Here is an 18,392-nt window from a genome sequence, read left to right as displayed (position 1 = left end):
CTATACAAAAACACAGCATTTAGACAAACATAACCGTTTCTCGAAATGTTGAAATGCTGACAAAATGTAATTTAAATTTCCTCGGCTCAACTGGAAAACCTGTTACAAAGACGGATGGAGATGCAGGCCCGAGACGTCTGGGTCGTCCATCTCACGGAGACTGTTCCCGTGACAAGTCCTGTTTGAAGTCGCGTGACTCCCCTCCCATGCTACATTCTGTTACCCCTTCCCGTGATCCCTGCCCCCACCCACCATTCATCACACGGACCCACCGTGAAGAGGAGTCCGGGGGTGAGTCTTTGTTGATTACACGTCGACAATGGAAACATTAAGTGTGGATTCCTATAGATATAATAGTGTATGATACAACACTGTCTGAAGACGAAATTATAAGTCTTCAAACCATGTGTGTGTGGGGGTGTGTGGGGTGGTGGGGGTGGGGGTGTCGGGTGTCGGGGTCTGAAATGGTACTACATGTAACACTGTATCAACTGTATCGTTGGGTTATTATCCAATAGCTACCTATGTTGTAACTGGAATCTGCGCTTTTTCCTGCAAGAACTGCCTGGAAACAACGCCATATCCATATGTTGCAATTCAAAACAGCGATATATAAGTATACTGCAACAGAAACTATAGCGCTTATATTTGTCTGCTGTAACTGAAACTATCGCTATATCTGTATGCTCCAACCGACACCAGCGTTATATAAGTATGCTGCAACTGAAACCAGCGCTATCTTTGTATCGTGCAAGGGAAACCAGCGCTATATAAGAATGTTGCAACTGAAAACAGCGGTATATAAGTATGCTGCAAGGGAAACCAGTGCTATATCTGTATGCTGTAACTGAAACTATCGCTATATCTGCATGCTGTAACTGAAACCAGTGCTATATCTGCATGCTGCATGCTCAGGTCACAAATCGGTGAAGTTAAGCAGCGTCGAGCTCGGAGAGTCCTTGGATGGGTGACCGTGTTTGGCAGCTTGACTCCTGAGAGTTTCTAGGACTTGAGTCCTGCCCCACAACGAAGCACATGGGATACATGTGGTCTCACCTTAGGCAAGTGAGTTTGTTCAAAATTGCCTCTGTTCACCCAGCAGGAAAATGGGTACCCGGTGGAAAAGTCATATGACTATAACCTTCTAGCGCCTAGCAGGCAGCTTGGGTTATCCAGGGGTAAAAATGGCCTTGATTGTTAGCGCTATGAGCATACCTAGTGTGGAGTTTGGCGCTATATAAATGGACTACATTATTATTATTAACTGAAACCAGCGCTATCTTTGTATCGTGCAAGGGAAACCAGCGCTATATAAGAATGTTGCAACTGAAAACAGCGGTATATCTGTATGCTGCAACTGGAAACCAGTGCTATATCTGTATGCTGTAACTGAAACTATCCGCTATATCTGCATGCTGTAACTGAAACCAGTGCTATATCTGCATGCTGTAACTGAAACCAGTGCTATATCTGTATGCTGTAACTGAAACCAGTGCTATATCTGAATGCTGTAACTGAAACCAGTGCTATATCTGCATGCTGTAACTGAAACCAGCACTGTATCTGCATGCTGTAACTGAAACCAGCACTGTATCTGCATGCTGTAACTGGAAACCAGCACTGTATCTGTATGCTGTAACTGAAACCAGCACTGTATCTGTATGCTGTAACTGAAACCAGCACTGTATCTGTATGCTGTAACTGAAACCAGCACTGTATCTGTATGCTGTAACTGAAACCAGCACTGTATCTGCTTGCTGTAACTGAAACCAGCACTGTATCTGCATGCTGTAACTGAAACCAGTGTTATATCTGTATGCTGTAACTGAAACCAGCACTGTATCTGTATGCTGTAACTGAAACCAGCACTGTATCTGCATGCTGTAACTGAAACCAGTGTTATATCTGTATGCTGTAACTGGAAACCAGTGTTATATCTGTATGCTGTAACTGAAACCAGCACTGTATCTGCATGCTGTAACTGAAACCAGTGTTATATCTGTATGCTGTAACTGAAACCAGCACTATATCTGTATGCTGTAACTGAAACCAGTGTTATATCTGTATGCTGTAACTGAAACCAGCACTGTATCTGCATGCTGTAACTGAAACCAGCACTGTATCTGTATGCTGTAACTGAAACCAGCACTGTATCTGTATGCTGTAACTGAAACCAGCACTGTATCTGCTTGCTGTAACTGAAACCAGCACTGTATCTGCATGCTGTAACTGAAACCAGTGTTATATCTGTATGCTGTAACTGAAACCAGCACTGTATCTGTATGCTGTAACTGAAACCAGCACTGTATCTGCATGCTGTAACTGAAACCAGTGTTATATCTGTATGCTGTAACTGAAACCAGTGTTATATCTGTATGCTGTAACTGAAACCAGCACTGTATCTGCATGCTGTAACTGGAAACCAGTGTTATATCTGTATGCTGTAACTGAAACCAGTGCTATATCTGTATGCTGTAACTGAAACCAGTGTTATATCTGTATGCTGTAACTGAATCCAGCACTGTATCTGCATGCCGTAACTGAAATCAGTGTTATATCTGTATGCTGTAACTGAAACCAGCGCTATATCTGTATGCTGTAACTGAAACCAGCACTGTATCTGCTTGCTGTAACTGAAACCAGCACTGTATCTGCATGCTGTAACTGAAACCAGTGTTATATCTGTATGCTGTAACTGAAACCAGCACTGTATCTGTATGCTGTAACTGAAACCAGCACTGTATCTGCATGCTGTAACTGAAACCAGTGTTATATCTGTATGCTGTAACTGAAACCAGTGTTATATCTGTATGCTGTAACTGAAACCAGTACTGTATCTGCATGCTGTAACTGAAACCAGTGTTATATCTGTATGCTGTAACTGAAACCAGTGCTATATCTGTATGCTGTAACTGAAACCAGTGTTATATCTGTATGCTGTAACTGAATCCAGCACTGTATCTGCATGCTGTAACTGAAACCAGTGTTATATCTGTATGCTGTAACTGAAACCAGCGCTATATCTGTATGCTGTAACTGAAACCAGCACTGTATCTGCATGCTGTAACTGAAACCAGTGTTATATCTGTATACTGTAATTGAAACCAGCACTATATCTGTATACTGTAACTGAAACCAGCGCTACATCTGTATACTGTAATTGAAACCAGCGCTATATCTGTATGCTGTAACTGAAACCAGCGCCATATCTGTATGCTGTAACTGAAACAAGGGCTATATCTGTATGCTACACGGAAAACCAGCTTCAATCCAACTCACGGAGATCTTCACACTTCTACCGCCAGTTGGTTCAGTGTAAGGAGCCCGTGCTCGACGTTCGGGAGGTTGGTGGGTCGATCCGAGACCGAACTGTCCCAACAGACGTTACAATGTGGTATTTGTTGTTACTGGTGCTCGAGTTATAAAAACAGACAGGTGGGCTCCAGTGTTTTTGTCTGAGTTTGGACCCATATTTAATTCCGTAGCTACTGACGGCTAATACTATAAACCCGAAATTGGTCCAGACCATAGTAGCATCCACAATACACGGGGACACACACACACACACACACGCACGCACGCACGCACGCACGCACGCACGCACGCACGCACGCACGCACACGCACGCACGCACGCACGCACGCATACGCAACGCACACAGACAGAAAGACAGGCAGGCATACACACGGGTCACTGGTATGCTATATTGTTTAACTTCACCTGCCCACTCTATATTTCCGTCGTGTTCTGAACATACTATATTGCAACGCAAGATCTTGAAGAAATAGAAAGTCGTTTTGATAGTGATAGTTTTTTTCTTCGTTCTCACATATGCGACAAGAAAATATAACGGTGATGGTTTTTCATTCTAACAGATTACTACAGTTCTTAATTCGTCAGTTTTCATAAGCGCATATCACCAGAATTCCACTGGTAGTCAGAAATAGCATTTCTTATTGTAAGTACAAATAGGAAAGTTCACCAGTTTTATTAACAATTTCGCAGACTTGTGCTGAGAGAGTTTTCAAGTTAGGCGAATGATTAAATATTATTTGAAAAGGTGATATTGCTTTTTTGAGACAAATATATGTAAATAACATGAAACCTGTATGATTATATAACAATATGCCTGGATGTAAACAGTTGTAATTTGTACAAAACTATATTTGAACAACTATTGAAAATCAATAACTTTAATAATATGTTTTTCAAACTAATTTTGTAATTGAACACTGCTCATCTGATCAGGTTTGGAAATTTTTCAGCTTGTTTCAATCAGTCTGGAACATTCAAACAGAAGAGTTTGTATCGTGATCGTCAGACATAACAGAATGGAAGCAAGAGTTTATGGAAGACATTTCGTTGTAATGTTAAACAATTGTTATACCTGCCCTAGAGTCGTAGACCTGGCTGTTGCAGAGTAAAGTACAGAACCATCTGGTTGGATGTAGGTCTACATGCGGGACTGAAGCTCAACGTATTTACACAACGTTTCCATCTTTAACTTACAGCATTAATAAACTGGCTCATCAAGGTACTTATCATTTAACAAAATATATCTCGTCACCTGCATATGTATTAGGAAACTGGTTAATTCATCATCAAGATACTGTTATTCTATTTCGAACACAGTCACATGATACTTATGTTTTAAAATATAGATCTTGAGACTAAGAAAGGAATGAGAAAGCTTTTACGTTCTTTTTGTGCAATTCATACTTTTATGTGAAATTCAAATGTTTCTGTTTCGTCCAACAGATAGATACGATCCAATAACTGCTTTGTATTGTCGACGACGTCAGACAAGCATTTGTCGAGACAGCCACTGTATGGAGTTTTTCTGGCATGATAACAGAAAATGTCACAGGAAAAGGAAAACTATGGAATCCTGGAAAGGATATTGTCGCAGTGCCATTCTTTAAAATACAACTTCAAAGCGAAGAGGGTCAACACGACATTAATCACATTATCGGACTTTGAGTAATAATTTTCGCTTATACCACACGGCAACAATGCCGTGACAATGTCACTTTTAAGATTCCAGAGAAAACTGAATGATTCTTTTGGGCATGTTTGTTGTTTTCCAGCCATAACCGAGTCTGGACCAGACAATCCAATAATTCACATTATCATCATCCATCTACGCAACTGGGATACGATGACATGCACCAACCAAACCAGCGAGCCTGACCATCCGACACTGTTAGTGGTCTAAAACGACAAACGTGAGTTGCTAAACACCAATAGTAACCCGGATCTTCACGGCAGCAGAATGGTTGGTATTTGATATTCGTGTAGTTACATGCACCATATACATCAAGTGGTATTCTTACACGTTTTTCAACATGTTGCGTATTACGTAACTAACTATACTCGTACACACGAGTATGAATTAAGTACCATGTGAATCCAAGGGCACGTTTAAACATTTTGGTGATTTTGGCGATTATACCTTAGAAAAAAGTGGAATACACATATTGGTCTCAAGTTCATGTGATGCGAAGTATATATTGCCGTGTGTGCCGTTTTCTTAACTGATTTAAAAGACGACAGAACTAAAATTAAATGTTATTGACATGCGAAGATGTAGGCTTTAAGAAAGAAATTGATACATCATGGCAAGTTATAGTCATGCATGACGCAGGGATGTATTGTTACAGCAGCAGTTCTAACTTTAACATTAACCACACGGTTATACGTCGACTCGTGAGGAAGCACGCAGCATGAGTCCGACTCCCTACATGTGGGTGAGTGAATATATATTTTATGCCGCTTTTAGCAATTTTCCAGCAATATCACGGCAGGGGACACCAGAAATGGGCTTCACACATTGTGCCCCTGTGGGGAATCGAACCCGGGTCTTCGGTGTGACGAGCGAAAGCTTTAACCACAGGGCTACCCCACCGCCCCTCTCCACATGGACCACCAGGAGTAGGTTGCAGGCTGCTGGTCTCAGGGAACGTCGTCCGATCAGACGTACCTTCCTCACAAGAAGTCACAGGTAGGAAGGCGTGGCGTGGTGTTGGCTCCGACACTGAGAGTCGCTCTTCCGCACATTACCAGCGGCCGTATATAGACATCGTAACGAGGTATGTCACCTCACCAGGAGATGATCCATACAGCTGAAGCATTTGATAGTGACTCAGTGATGATGTGGGATGCGTTGCGAGTTTTACGGTACATGGGGCGCACTAATGTCATTGCTATCAACATGAAGTTCTGGATACCGCCGTAGTGCCACGTTTTGATAACCATTCCCTTCCCCACGATATTTATGGAAACATTACCATGGCCCGCAAGGAACCCCGATATCAGGCCTATCAAAGAAAACTTTCCCACTGTGCAGAAAAACGCAGAGAAGCCCACATTAATCGTGGAAATAGCAACATAAACACATTACCTCGCTACTGAAACAGTAAAAACGGCAACGAAAAACTATGAAACTGCAACATTTTTATATCAGAGAACTTTGACCTCTCCTGCGCATGCGCATTACGTAGAAAAAGTATTAAATATGTCGAAATAATCGCTGTCAATCGTTTCATACGAATGGAAAGTAAACTAAACAAGTGTGCACACAAGTATCATTGTAAATGCCAAATAACCCAACAGAAATACTTAAAAAGGAATGTCACTTTTGTCCAAGCTGGAAAATGTCAACATGCGGTCGAGACTTCCTCTTCCATGTGCGCATGCGCAAAATCGAAGTTGCGGGCTCCTCGTTTTATGATGCAGAGTTAGCGATTTAAAGTTGCCGTTTTTACTGTTTCAGTAGCGAGGTATTATGTTTATGTTGCTATTTCCACGATTAATGTGAGCTTTTCTGCGTTTTTCTGCACAGTGGGAAAGTTTTCTTTGGTAGGCCTGGATATGAAGATCAACTAACGTTTTTTCAGAATAGCTTGGACGCCAAGCTCGAGCTAGAGATCCGCCTGTTTAAAAATCTGCAGTAATTGATGAACGCTCTCCATGAAGAATGGCAGATGATTTCGATGCTGAGAATATGACTCTTGATTGCTAGTCGTGGATTATACAAACGCCACAATCATTATTTTACTGTGTGCCATCAGATTAGTAGCGTAGTCACAGACTCTCCAGCAGTGTTGATATTCATGTCTTTTGTGTGTTCCTTTCAGATTACAAGTTAACTGATACCTAATTTCAATTTCAGCCTTTGTTTCACTCAGAGGAAAATATGTTACAGTTACCATTTTAAGTCCTGCGGTCCTGCGGTCACAGAATTGCAGCAATTACTGTGGTCATGTGTTCACGGTTGTTTTTTTTTTAATAATTCGACCACACTAACTTTGTCTCTGTCTTCTTCTGGTGATTTTTGTTCTTCTCTTTGGAATACACACCAGGACATAGGCAATGAGTGTTTTAATATAGATTGATGGCTTTCAAATATTCCGAGATTTGCTCCTCATTAATTTTCATATTTCATCAACCGTCAGTGATACTTCATATTCCAGACTATTCCCCTCTTCAGTCAAGGTAGGTGATAAGGCAGCTTAATGTGGAAACGGTCTTCAACAAGGATGATGATGGTTTAATTAGTTTGGACTTTAGAACGTTTATGTATTTAACGCCAGAAATCTGTATCTTACTGAGCGGCAATTGTTAAAAATGTTAAAAATCTGATAATGCGTACATAACGTTTCCTTTGTTCAAAGTCTCATCACAAACTCCTTTGTATGACTCACATTTGTTTAAGCACTTTTTCCTTCTAAATAGTAAATGTTTCATTGTTTAAAGTTTTCTAAAAACGAATGGTACATAGTTGCTTTATAATTGTCCTTGTGAAAAAGACTCACTTGATCTATGATCGTTTGACACATATATTATACAAATGTCCTTTTAAATATGTTAACAACAAAGCAATTTATTTGTTTGGGAGAGTAAGTCATCTGTTTTTAATGTGCAGCAATAGGCTGTATTAGACTCCGAGATTGGTTCACAGGAACAGATCAGCCGGATTATTTGTTCTAGTTGCGAGCAATGACTGTGTCACATCGTTAACAAGCATCTTACCGCATATTTTATGACACCGGGGCCATATTTCACGGCGAAGGAGAGGGATTGTTGATAGTATCGCAATAGAAGACCTCAAAACTGCAGCGACAGGAAGCGCGTGGTTTTTATGTAGCAAACCCAACCAGAACATAATTGAAATAACATGACATGAAACTCAAGACTTTCTGAGGAAAAGGGAAGCCCATCGACCAGTTCACCAAAACGCCCAATTGTCAGAACCCAGGTGTCAAAACCCCCACACCAGTAAACAAAGAGCTCGTAACACCCTCCAAAGAATGGTCGATTAATAACTCTCGCGTAATCTCGTGTTTTCTCATCCCATCACAGTGCTGACAGACGAGAGTGTAAATCACGTGACTTGTGTTTGCGTGTGATATACGTCATCATAATGGCGACCATTTGTCAATACTCCATTTCTTCCAGTCCTCAAAATCGGCTTTACCAGCGAAGGGGATGAAATAAGCACTACTTAGGTTGAAATAAACGAGACTCAATCTACAGATGTACATTTCCAGAATGACTGACATTCCCGGTTTGACAGCTGTACTCTATGGCTCGCTAATACGGGTGTGATATAGGCAGCAGAGGTTCCTCCGTCTAAACCCGTCTGTCGTCGAGGTTATAGAAAAAATACCACAATTCTGGAAAACTTTCTTGACTTTTCAATCAACTTTCGAAAATGGCCCTCCACTTCTCCTTGGGTGTCGTCCCTCTTCGTTACATTGACGAGGGTAGCTAATGGGGTGTGTTCGCTCCCCTGCACCAGAATTTTTTCTGCATTAAAATAGAGTACACCTTCCCTTTCGTACTCGTTGATAAGAGACAGGATCGTGAATTCTAGACGAGCATGAAAAAGTCATTCATTTAGGGCAGATTCTGTGCTCGCATGTAAGATAAGAGTGGCGTTATTCATACATGCAGCGAGATGAGGGACCTTGCAGTGTGCACCCAGTAAGCACCCAGAGACATAGAGAGACACACAAAACTTTACTAGTACAGGATATATATATAGGCCAGGTGGAGACTACAGTTATTTTCTCACAACATTAAGGCCATCCTTGCGAAACTGTGTTGTTTGTGTTGTTGCTTATTTTATACTGTTTTTGCCGTGATCATAGACTTGCACAAGTCTCTAAGGTAACAATTAATAGTCTAAATGATAATTTCTAAAAAATAATAAATATCAGACTGAGGTCCGCTTATCTAGACTTGCCTCTTAGAAGGATAGAATTACTATACATCCATGGGCTCAGCATTCAGTACAGTCTTGGAGCAAGGCTACCGTGACAATTAAAATTGGATAAGTTGCATTCTGTCTTCTTTCCAAATATATAGTGAACATTTTTCATTCATCAAAGTGTTCTAATGACGATATCCATAGTTTCGGGTCAGAACTGGTCTTCCGCAAAAAGGTGTAACAGAATCAGATAGACTCACGAACTTGGTTACTTGCTGTAACAGAATCAGATAGACTCACTAACTTGGTTACTTGCTGTAACAGAATCAGGTATCAGACTCGCTAACTTGGTTACTTGCTGTAACAGAATCAGGTATCAGACTCGCTAACTTGGTTACTTGCTGCAACAGAATCAGATAGACTCACTAACTTGGTTACTTGCTGTAACAGAATCAGATAGACTCACTAACTTGGTTACTTGCTGTAACAGAATCAGATAGACTCACTAACTTGGTTACTTGCTGTAACAGAATCAGGTATCAGACTCGCTAACTTGGTTACTTGCTGTAACAGAATCAGATATCAGACTCGCTAACTTGGTTACTTGCTGTAACAGAATCAGGTATCAGACTCGCTAACTTGGTTACTTGCTGTAACAATCAGGAATCAGACTCGCTAACTTGGTTACTTGCTGTAACAGAATTGGGTATCAGACTCGCTAACTTGGTTACTTGCTGTAACAGAATTTGGTATCAGACTCGCTAACTTGGTTACTTGCTGTAACAGAATCGGGTATCAGACTCGCTAACTTGGTTACTTGCTGTAGCAGAATCGGGTATCATACTCTGTATCGGGTTGAAGGTGGAGATGTGGTGGTGTCTTCATGCTGTATAGAGGCAGATGGACATACTCTGTTCCGGGTTGACTGGATAGGTGGAAATGTGATGTCTTCATGCTGTATAGAGGCAGATGGACACACTCTGTATCAGGTTCACTGGGTAGGTGGAGATATAGGGACGTTTTCATGCTGTGTAGAGGCAGATGGACATACTCTGTTCCGGGTTGACTGGGTAGGTGGAGATATAGGGACGTTTCCATGCTGTGTAGAGGCAGATGGACACACTCTGTATCAGGTTCACTGGGTAGGTGGAGATAAAGGGACGTTTCCATGCTGTGTAGAGGCAGATGGACATACTCTGTATCGGGTTGACTAGGTAGGTGCAGATATGGGGACGTCTTCCTGTTGTAATAGGCAGGCGAAGATGCTCTGTATCGGGTTGACTAGGTAGGTGCAGATATGGGGACGTCTTCCTGTTGTAATAGGCAGGCGAAGATGCTCTGTATCAGGTTGACTGGGTAGGTGGAGATGCAGTGACGTCTTCATGCTCTATAGAGGTAGGCGAAGACGCTCGGTATCGGGTTGACTGGGTAGCTGGAGATGCAGTGACGTCTTCTTGCTGCATATATTCAGTTGAATGGATCTTTGTCGGATCTTGGATGGATGAATGTTTTGTCCGCGGTGGCCTTTCCATAATCACTGACTGACTGAGTTTAGTTTTACGCCGCTTTTAGCAATATTCCAGCAATATCACGGCGGGGGACACAAGAAATGGGCTTAACACATTGTGCCCATGTGGGGAATCGAACCCGGGTCTTCGGCGTGACGAGCCAACGCTTTAACCACTAGGCTACCCCACCGCCCCTATCCATAATCAAGTCTGGATCAGGCATGATGTAGCGACGGTTGATAAAGACTTCACTCTTCGCTCTGTTTGTTGTGTAACGCTTCAGTCAATAATATTCAAGCTATATGACGGCGGTCTAAATAATCGAGACTGGACCAAAACGCATATGATCGATATTGTGAGCACATCATCGGTGTACGATGTCACACGGTCAAGCACGCCACCGAGCTCGACAGCCGGTCCATATAGACGCCTCATGGCCAGGGCCTAGATTTTCATTTCCTGAATACATTTTATATATTCCATCAATTTTGACGTCCACTTCAAGGTCTAATTTTTCCGAAACGATCTTAGCCCTGCATTATCATAAAGTTATCTCAAGGTATCCGTAGACTGTCACGGCTTATTTTAAATAATTTTTGTAACACTGTCATAAATCTAAGTTAGTTCCACGCTTGTCGTAAATTTTAGTTATCTTTATCCAAGATGGTGGCCATCTTGCCAAAATATTAGTGACGGTTTTATACTGACATTCTGACATTTATGCTGTTAAAATTTGTGATACAAATCGACCAATCGAGCAGACGAAGAAGGCATGAAGATTTCACAAATAATTTTTAATTGCGATAGCGATTCCTACACTAAGGATAAAGGGAGATGGTGTTGGCAGTTTACAGAAGTGACTGTGACTTCTTGTATAACTCAGGTGGCAGTTAATCTCAGTTCATACTCTAGTTGGGAGTGGTTCCTTTTTGTTCAAGTGCTGTCGCTACACGAACCCTAGTTCCAAGTTACAGTTTTCCTGAAGCGCAAAGTTCCGCCGTATTTTTTGTGTGTGTGTGCTGCATCGCATTTGTATCAATGTTTATGCCTTAATTGTTGCATTTTATGAAAGTAAGGCAATCTTCAAAGTGCAAACCCACAAGCGTTTCTCTTCAGGTTTACATTGGGAATTGTGTGGGACGAGCGCTTTCAACTATTGAATTTATATTTATATCTATTTACATGTCTATAATGAAAGAAGGAAATACACATAGTAAGATATGTATGTATGTATAAAGTGCATTTTTAAATTTTTAGAAGCAACAGTATTTGTAAAAAGAAAATGATTCGTATTCTTATAATAAGACATAGTATTTATCAATTTTTTGAAGGATAAATAGTCGAGGATTAATAATAGTCTGTTGTACAATTAACTACTATAAAAGACAGATAACTGCTGAGAATACCGCCATAGATTTATTCTATAAAATGGAACAATGTATCAAATTGTTGATAGCAAAACGTAAGGACATAAAGTATTTTCAAGAATGGCGATTTTGAAAGTGAAATGCAAAATGGATTGACTGGGTAGGTGGAGATGTAGTAACGTCTTCATGCTGTATATAGGCAGGTGAACATATTCTGTATCGGGTTGACTGGGTAGGTGGAGATGTGGCGTCTTCATCCTATATATAGGCAGGTGAACACACTGTTTCTCGTTGACTGGGTAGGTGGAGATGTGGCGTCTTCATCCTATATATAGGCAGGTGAACACATTCTGTATCGGGTTGACTGGGTAGGTGGAGATGTGGCGTCTTCATCCTATATATAGGCAGGTGAACACATTCTGTATCGGGTTGACTGGGTAGGTGGAGATGTGGCGTCTTCATCCTATATATAGGCGGTGAACACACTCTGTATCAAGGTTGACTGGGTAGGTGGAGATGTGGCGTCTTCATCCTATATATAGGCAGGTGAACACATTCTGTATCAGGTTGACTGGGTAGGTGGAGATGTGGCGTCTTCATCCTATATATAGGCAGGTGAACACACTCTATATCGGGTTGACTGGGTAGGTGGAGATGTGGCGTCTTCATCCTATATATAGGCAGGTGAACACATTCTGTATCGGGTTGACTGGGTAGGTGGAGATGTGGCGTCTTCATCCTATATATAGGCAGGTGAACACACTCTGTATCGGGTTGACTGGGTAGGTGGAGATGTGGCGTCTTCATCCTATATATAGGCAGGTGAACACATTCTGTATCGGGTTGACTGGGTAGGTGGAGATGTGGCGTCTTCATCCTATATATAGGCAGGTGAACACATTCTGTATCGGGTTGACTGGGTAGGTGGAGATGTGACGTCTTCATCCTATATATAGGCAGGTGAACACACTGTTCCTCGTTGACTGGGTAGGTGAAGATGTGGCGTCTTCATCCTATATAGGCAGGTGAACACACTCTGTATCGGGTTGACTGGGTAGATGGAGATGTGGCGTCTTCATCCTATATATAGACAGGTGAACACACTCTGTTTCTGGTTGACTGGGTATCGGGTTCCCACTCTCGTTCGGGTTTAAAGTGTCAATTTAACCTTTTTTCAATTTTTGCCGTTAAACGTTAATTGATTCACATTCACTGATCAGTATAAAACAGACAATGTCATATGTTGTACGACAATATTTTGCATGAAAACAACCGATTTAAAAATATTAATTAATGTCGGTGTTTTCAAAATTTAAACAATAAACAGCTTTTGTCAACCTTCCCAGCATACATAAGATTTGACCACATATCTGAATGCAGAACATCAGCTGTTCGTTCAAAGCTATCATCGTTGTTATTTTGAATAACGTCATTTTTAATCGCGGCAGCGATGTGTTCACACAAAGTTCAGCCGTTTACAAGTGGTCCACTTTTGACAGGGAAAATAACGAAATATCTTTGGTGAATTATTTCAGTTTTAATTGCAATAGAGTAGCGACACATTTTTAATTGATTATAACATTTCTTGCTCTTCAAAAATGTTTTTGTATTAGCACAAGTAAGCTACCGTTTCTGGGTTGTCATGAAATCTGTTATCATAAAGGATAAAATATTTATACGTAGGATACGTGTATGATAGTGCGGAAAGTCACGCACATAGATATGGCCTGACATTGTGATCACGACTTCTCCATTACTTGTCAATGTTATTGGCAACGTACGCCTATGGGGAAAAAACCCTGAATTTTCAATATCCAATCTCCAATCTCCAAGACAAATGAGTTCTCTGTCAGAGTTACGATCGGTATCGTAGCTGCGTACGATCAGCGACAGGTTTACGACTGTTTCGAAATTGTATCTTATCCTAAACTTATGATATCTTATCTTTGAAGGTAGGTCCTTCAGAATAATCGAAGGCAAGATCATTTGGAAAATCTCGGCCTTGATTTCTGTATATTTGTACTTTTTAATATAAATGAAACCGGAGTGGTAAACAAGCAAAATAATACTTATTAAAAAACCGAACCGGGAAAACATATTGTACCTGGTAAATAACATTAACCAGTTTTCATGTTGAACATATAAAACAACACATAACATGTCAGTAAACTTGCTTGTGGTGTCCGAGTTGAGGAAATGTAAACTCACAATTTAAAAATATTATCAAAATATTCGGATTTGTTGCTATGACAACATCATGGATTGGTTTTAAAATCTCCATGTTGGTTGAGTCTCTAAAATAAAGAGATTTTTTCAGGTTTTATCCGTTGCTGTTACCAGAGACCATAATCTATTATATGGTCTCTGCTGTTACTTTCAACATTTCTGATAATAGCACGCAAAAAGAAAAGTGATAATTGTCGGATGCTAGTCGATTAAATATTTATAGTATCGACGCCACTGATAAAAATGCTAAAACCTTCTCGTACTTGGAACATACTGGTTTGCATACTTTGCGTCCGACGCTGATTGTTTGGAGATTAAATATTTGTCAAAGATTATAATTGTTATCATCTGAGACTTGACCTGGTATAAGTTGACAATAACAGTATCGGTTTGGATATTTTACACCATGTTCTATGTTTGTTGGTTTCATTCAACAATGAATGACTATATTCCGAAGGCAATATTAATGGTTCATTATGGTGTATATGTTACTCACTCAAACAGCACTCAGTCCTGATTCATTATACTTTTACATGTTGCCAGATTGAAATACAAATCACAAATTTGATCTGTATACACATACCATACAATAAGCTGAGAGGCTAATAATTTCTAAATGTCTACGTGTGCTAAATGTGACTTCGTGAAATAGCCATGCAGGCATACAAAATATTTTCGAAGTGTCTACAAATCTAATGAGTTTTCCAGTATGAAACATCCTTTCGCATGTTGATAAGTGATTTAAGCTGGTAGACATCTGTGTAGAAAGTAGCAGGTGCAATTTAAACATCTTTAATCCGATCGCATACGTTGCTGGATTTTATTTCTGCAAGCAGTTTAATCATCGTCGATGTTTTCCCGCTAAAACGGAAGTCTTGAGGACCTTGAACTTCCGAAACATTAGCGTTACATTATTTTATTTCCAAAATTTGCATTAATCTTCTCCAATCAAAGAACCAGACTCCCGACTAAATCCCCAACTCAGGTGAAATGAAGCGAGGCACGGAGACGAAGTCAATTGTCCTTTTCAAGACACGAGAGTCGCTTTCCAAAGAATTTGTGGTTCGGGCGAGTACTATTGATGTGGAAAATTATGTTAATAATCGTCTTATGCGTCCATATGTCGTCAATAAGGATTCTTTTCATGAATATGCTCTCCTCGTCCTTCGTCCGGCCACAAAATACCCAAATTGTTTCTTTATCGGGCGTCGGATTGGGGATCATCGGACCCTCAACAATACAATTAATTGTCCCGCTGAACAAAACAATTCTAAGGCAGCTCCCTAAGCGCTATTGACTTTCATTATGGAATATATTTGAATGTTTCAAGATATTAACAAGATCTTTTCAAGAGTTTGCTGTCAATTAGGTTTAACCAAAACACTGTTCTTGTTCGTGTGTTAAAACAACTGAACGTCCACACGACGTCATGGACAAACCCATCTTCAGCACCGGCACCTTATGTTGAAATAGCTCTTGTGTTAAAGAGATGAAAATGTTCACATGTGCGTGCGGTTGATTGCACATGCTATGAACAAACATCACACGCGTCAGTTATTTTGGGCCAATAAAGGAAAGAGATATCAAGTGATTATTCAGACAGAAAGTTAAAACGGTGGAACATAATTTGTGTGTAGTGCCTAGGCTTCTGTTGGTTTTATTACAATACATTTTATTACACAGAGGATAACAATTGCATTTTACAAGTGATTTGACTCGATCAAGAACTCAACAATGAAGTGATTAGTCTGTTTAGAATGTCTTTTATTCTTGACGACTTTGGATTGAATCTTGACGGAAAGATGAAAGTATGGATTTGTAAAGTTCAGAAGATAAAATTTTGATTTGTATTCCTTAAAAGATTGCATTTCGAGTGCGCACATATGGTAGAAGTTGTGTTAAGTCTCACTAAGCAGAGAGTTCTTAATTGAAATCGACTTGACTTATATTGAAGCTGTAATATTTGATCCCCCGTGACAAGTAACTGCACTGGGAGCACATGGCACAAGACTACACAAGGCACTGACACAGGGTGTGTGACCACGGAAACATGGGCATGTATGGAATATTGTCTGTAATATGTTGAAACTTTTGAAAAAAAATCGCATTTTATTCATTTTCATTTACAAATGTGTTCATATACTTGCGCCTATAATATTTTATAGAACTATCCCGATTGTTGTTAAAAACGATTTGACACATAAATTTAAAACGGTTGCTTATTATATCAATTATTTTGCTGACGTCTCTTTACTGAGCTGTGAGACGTCTCCTTAGTACCTCTCAAGATACAGAACGAGAAAATACTCCTCACAGTCTCCCCCAGACAGAATAGAACAACACGCCTTATAGACTCCCACTAGACAGACTGAGAAAATACTCCCCCCAGTCTCCCCCAGACAGAATACCATGATATTGAGCAGAATATTGGTTTACTGTTAGAAGTCTTGATGAGAGAACAACTCACAGCTCACAGTAACATATATTTTATGGATAATCGTACATTCATATTTAAATAAACATATTTAAATAGATTCACCAACTGTTACTGCAATAATTTCTTTTCGGATTGGTATTTATATCAGCAATGTTTTTATTGTTTACCAGTTTGGATTTTAATTTATGAATACAAATATTCAAGTCGTGAGGAGACGGAACCGTTGCGACAAGTATCATTGACCTTCGGTCACTTTAGTCTTCTGCATATTTGCATATTTGACAAATATTTGCATAAAACGACAAGGTTATTTTGTAAAGAGTGTATAACCTGGAACCACAGGTCCAGTGCTACACATATGACAGAGTAAGTGTCCGACTTCAAGACACGACTGACACGGGTGCCGTTATGCAATACGTCATTTCCCCGCAGTACAGCCACGGGCGGGGCATACTGAAGCAGAGGGTGTGGCTCCAGCTTCCGAGGGAGGGGTGCAGGCGCCAGGGAGGGGCCGAGGGGTGGGGGTTAGGGGTGAATAATCCTAGTATCCCATATTGTAGCAGTAAGCATGTGCACAGAATGGTTTCAATAAATGTCAGGGAATGCCCACATGGCGATTGTGAGCAGATTGCTCCCACACCAAGAACGAACCCACTCTCCTTCTCACATGTCTCTTCTCTCCACCCCTCGTGTTAGTCTTGCTCACAGCCGCTCCTTGACCCCCGAATAATGTCAATAAGTAGCCTGCTTCTAATCCTAAGACTTCGGCTTTATTAGTGAAAGGTTGTGGCTTTTGTTGGACTATTTGATTACACCATGTTGGGAGGGGAGGGGGGACATTTCAAGATGACTCGTGACTGTTTTCAATGTGTGGGAAACACAAGTTTGCCTCTGATCTCTTACGTGAGAGAGTTGACGCCCCCACTTTTGTTTTTCTTTGACAACATTTCAAACCCAGTTCTGAAGAATGTAATAAAGGTTGAGGTTTTGTACTTGTCTACTCCGCCATGTTCTGTATGGAGGTGGGGTTCGGGACAGCCGTGTTTGTACTGTAACTGTAAATAGGAATTGTATTACAAGCACTATAGATATGTTCATTTTGGGCTGAATTATACAAGATATCTATATCAGTTCCTCTCAACAAAGACATCTAACACAAGAATGTACCCAAAGATCTTCGTTAAATGTTCTTTAAGTCACCCTGACCCTCTTTTGTAAAATGATCTCCAGAACAGAACCCAACACAAGTATATTGCGGCCAAGACAATGGACACAGTATGCAGAAGTATACACAGTTGTTTCGTTGGTTTTCATGTCAACTATTTCACATTAGTGGTTGCAGTGCGGTCGACATCAGTCTTCACCACTATACCAAGTATCTTCAACCACCCCTACCCATGCCAGCGAGCATCTCCCATCATCCCTACCCACTGTACCAAGTATCTCCCATCATCCCTACCCACCGTACCAAGTATCTCCCAAAACCCCTACCCACTGTACAAAGTATCTCCCACCACCCCTACCCACTGTACCGAGTATCTCCCATCATCCCTACCCACTGTACCAAGTATCTCCCATCATCCCTACCCACCGTACCAAGTATCTCCAACCACCCCTACCCACTGTACAAAGTATCGCCCATG

Source organism: Haliotis rubra, unplaced genomic scaffold (genome assembly GCF_003918875.1).
Source record: "Haliotis rubra isolate DU_JTF1 unplaced genomic scaffold, ASM391887v1 Scf339, whole genome shotgun sequence".
Classification (NCBI taxonomy): domain Eukaryota; kingdom Metazoa; phylum Mollusca; class Gastropoda; order Lepetellida; family Haliotidae; genus Haliotis; species Haliotis rubra.
Note: the sequence above shows the minus strand (reverse complement) of the source record.